This window comes from Berghia stephanieae, chromosome 12, assembly GCF_034508935.2.
Source record: "Berghia stephanieae isolate SIO BIC M18660-M18661 chromosome 12, UCSD_Bste_1.3, whole genome shotgun sequence".
In the NCBI taxonomy this organism is placed as follows: Eukaryota; Metazoa; Mollusca; class Gastropoda; order Nudibranchia; family Aeolidiidae; genus Berghia; species Berghia stephanieae.
This window is the reverse complement of record NC_088371.1, coordinates 40,704,968-40,709,226: the sequence shown is the minus strand read 5'-3', so window position 1 is coordinate 40,709,226 and position 4,259 is coordinate 40,704,968. Positions and strand designations below refer to the sequence as shown.

The 4,259-nt window shown below is 34.9% G+C and overlaps 1 protein-coding gene across 1 annotated transcript in view; it reads right to left on the bottom strand.

Moving 5' to 3' along the window:
* Positions 1-137, bottom strand: part of LOC144958148 (uncharacterized) — a 16,328-nt gene extending 16,191 nt beyond the window's left edge. Inside the window, exon 1 of the mRNA XM_078889903.1 lies at positions 14-137. The gene's annotated coding sequence lies outside the window, so the exon portion shown is untranslated. The remainder of the gene's footprint in view (positions 1-13) is intronic.
* Positions 138-4,259: the final 4,122 nt, after the last annotated feature.

Sequence of the window (4,259 nt, the reverse complement as noted above, 5' to 3'; positions counted from 1 at the left end):
CAGCACTACTTACCCTTGTGTGTGTACAAAATGACAAGTTTGACGTGAGTGGTACACATATGGGAATGAGTTTCTGATTTTAAGGGCTCTCTACACAATAAAGAAACAAAACCAAATAAAGCTGCACAAACAGAAAGACGTGGCATACTGACATTATTATAATTTTCAAATGTTTGTGAAACAAACCGCTGTGCGCTTGCAGTGAATTCTCATTCTTTCCTCCTTCTATAGAAATTATAGGTAATAAAACGAAAGTGATGAAGATATTGTTGCTTTTTTTTTTGTTCTTCTTCTTCTTGTTCTTCTTCTTCTGTTGATGCTGCTGCTGCTGCTGCTGCTACCGCTTCATCATCATCATCATCATCATCATCATCTTTTTCTTCTTCTTCTTCTTCTTCTTCTTCTTCTTCTTCTTCTTCTTCTTCTTCTTCTTCTTCTTCTTCTTCTTCTTCTTCTTCTTCTTCTTCTTCTTCTTTTTCCTCATCCTCCTCATCGTCCCTATCCTCCCCTACCCCTCATCCTCGCCCTCCTCTCCCAACCCCGCCTTTTTTCCAACCTCCTCTTTACTCCTAAAAAAATACCGAAAGGAGGATAAAGGGAGTGGAAAACGAATTCACGGCTTCTCCTAACAAAACAACAGAATATCGATAACAATATTAGACTAACATCGATTTTGATCCATTGTTGTGGTCTACCCAATCGTTGTGGAAAACATTTTTATTTAATAAAGCAAGTAATATCTCTTTGGCTTTACGTGGTTTTCTTGACTCTGTTTTAAGCCGGTTTGGATCTCATGTTGAATAAACAAAGCTTGAGAATAGATAATAAATGCGCTGACAAAATCGATATAAAATTGGGAGTGAAAATACGATCTTTTCAAGCCTATCACGTCTTTACAACTTAACAGATAAATATAGCGATGATTGTTTTGAGTTAAAGATAATAAATATATCGTATCGTATCGTGAAATATCGTATCGTTTAAGAGCTATAAGGTTCTAAAAACGTTTAAATGTGCTATATAACTTTTATGCAAAGGTACAATTTATGAATTATATATTTATGGGAATGAGGTGAGGGTTGATGATGCTGCTGCTGATGGTGTTGGTGGTGGTGATGATGATGATGTTGATGATGATGATGATGATGATGATGATGATGATGATGATGTTGATGATGATGATGATGATGATGATGATGGTGGTGGTGGTGGTGGTAGTGATGATGATGATGAGATGATGATGATGATGATGATGATGATGATGATGGTGATGATGCTGCTGCTGATGGTGCATTTATTTTGCAAGGAATTCACGTCATCTGTCGTGATAATTTAATTCAGGACAAGAATCGCTTTTTGATCATCAAAACATATCAGACACACTTGGAATTCCCATTTATCTCTGTTCGCCGACCCCTCAACCGTCCGACCCCTGCAAGATATCCTATCACTGAATTAAAACATTGCTTATTACTTAGACAATTTGACCCGTTTGTTAAAAGAAAAAAAAAAAAAACTAATTTTCACGTAAATGGAGTAAAGCGGGTTTTTTGTTGTTGATGAATTGAAATCAACGTTATTTTAGAATTGAAAGACTCCGACTGTAAACGCAGGATTCCTTTTGATTTAAGTCAAACATACAAGTTCAAGGTCACACTATACACATTTTTGCAGGTGTTGTTGTTGTTGCAAGCCGGTTTCCTTGTTTTGCTGTGTCTATTCATTGGATTTTGTTGACTTTCGATTGCTTTCGGAACCGTGGATTATTGATAACATTCAAGATAAATTAAGTGTACATTTATGAAAAGTTGGCCCTTGAAAAATTCGTTCTAGATGTTTTGAAGATGTGTCAGACTCTGATAGTGATAGTAGTGTCATTCATCATTGTAGGCACTTGCAAGAATTTTTCAAAATAGTGATATCGGTATTAATTTAGCGTAGAAAAATAAAGGGATGTGAAACATTTACTAAAGTGAAAAAATTATCGCTCTACCTCAACTAGTTAAAAAGTTATGACCTTTTATGTGGTGAAAAATCTCTATAGAAGCTTATAGGAAAAGATGTGACCAAAACACAGCAACCCAATGGATAATCAAGTATAATTCAGAAACAGCTTCAGATACAACTTTGAAATTTTTACATGTGGTAATTCAACATCTCTGTAATACATTGCAAACAGAAAAATAATTATTTATTGAGAGAGAAAGGTATAGTTTAGAGCTGAAACAGCTGAAATCAAGGAAAAATAGATCACGACATGCAAATGGAATTTTGGAAAATTCGACAATTAAATATTTATTCACATGTAGATAGACCAACTACACCACTGAATCGGCGTCATTTAGTTGTTTACTTTGAACTTTTCCAAATGAAAATAGACCTCTTAAAAGCAAAGATATGGACTGATAAATGTTTGAGGTTGTGTATTAGTGTTTAAAATGATCGAAAATAGGTGATTTTAAAAACTTCCGCTCCCCCGTTCCCCGAAATTGGACAGACGTCCGTCAAAGGATGAAAAACGTCAAAATCAACAGTGAAAAATCAATCGGAAAAAAAAGGAAGAGAACTGTAAATTATAAAATGAATGCATGGACATGAAAACGCCAATTAATTGAATAATTTAAAACAAAAATAACTTCCATAAATGGAATATTTTGTAAGATATAAAGATGTAAAGTTTTGATGTGGATTGACGAAGTTATCTCTCAAACGCAGCAGACGACAGGAAGTGAATCAGTATAAGAAAATGGCAGCTTCTGTAAACAATCGAGGCCAATAACTGTTTTTTGGGGAGGTCTAACTTTTGAGTGCAAACATATTTTGCTCTGAAATTTTCAGAGAAGCTACTTTAATATGTATCTCAGAAGGACTTTTTTTTATTAAGAAGGACCATCTCTGGTTTAAAAGTTATAAGCGTTTAAACACATATACTCTCTTTACGCAAAGATTTCTCAAAATCATGATATAGGAAGATAATAATATTAGCATCATTGTATGTAGAATTTTATGCCCTTTCCAATGATATATAATACATGCCATTTCATTCAACTGAGAAAGAAGAATGAACATTTTAAAATCACTCCTAAATTTTTTCCCCTTAAAAACGGAAACAGAAATCCTCGCCTGTTTTCAACTCGCGAGAGCTACTTCTTGCAAGTGCCTAATCATTGGGACTTGTTGGACTTGACATGATGATGGTAAGTTGGTTTTTAAAAATTTTCCCATAGAATAGAACTTATTTTATTATGTCAATTCAATTCGATTATCATAGTGTTGAAGGCTCGATGTGCTTTTGTGTATGTGTGGGTGTGTGGGGGGCAGAATATACGGGAGGCCTTCCGAAGATACACGTCAGATAGGCTACAGGGGTGAATCAGTGAATCGGATTCTCCGGACTTCGTTGATCTTTTGATGACTAATTTTTTGAACAGCTGTAGGTGGATCGAATGACTAAACGGTTTTGTTTTCGTTCTGATATGAGAATATTATGGCTTAACTGTTCTGTAATCTGGTTTTGGAGTTTTTTTCTCAGTGCAAAAATTACTCAAAATATCCTCAATGTCAATCCCTTCAAAATCATTCGCCAGTCTCAAACAGTTACATATTCTTCGTCTGCTAGTATGAAGCTACTTTTAACCCAATTAAAAACAATTTGTATTCATACGCCCCGACGTGAACTAGTAAGTTCACGATAATTCGCCATACGCACCAAAATATTATTTTCGATGGCCAATCAGCAGTGTTTTCAATTTGTATTTAAAAGCCAATAAATGATTGAAAATATTCTACAATCGTTGAATCAATTTATTATTCAACGGGTTCAAAAGCATTATTCAAAGATTACGTTTTTACCAAGAAATGGTAGGGTTTTCCAATGAGAGGGGTGGAATACTAATTAGGCTATCTCACACTTCCACAGATTTTAACATCACATTTGTGATGCCTTTTCAATCGGCCACGTCACGTCGTCTACAACAAATGGGTTTAAAACAACAACACATCATTATGTCGATGCTCAGCTGCTGTAAGCGGTTGGCTGTAATCGATAATTAACGATAATGAATATAACAACTTTGAAAACAGCTGCCAAGATGCTCCTAAATAAAACAAACAAACAACAACAACAACAACAGCAACAACAACAACAACAACAACAGCAGCAACAACAACAACAACAACAACAGCAACAACAAACAGAACTATCCCCGCCCCAAAAAAAAAAACCCACAAAAAAAACAAAAAAAAAAACAAAAACAAAA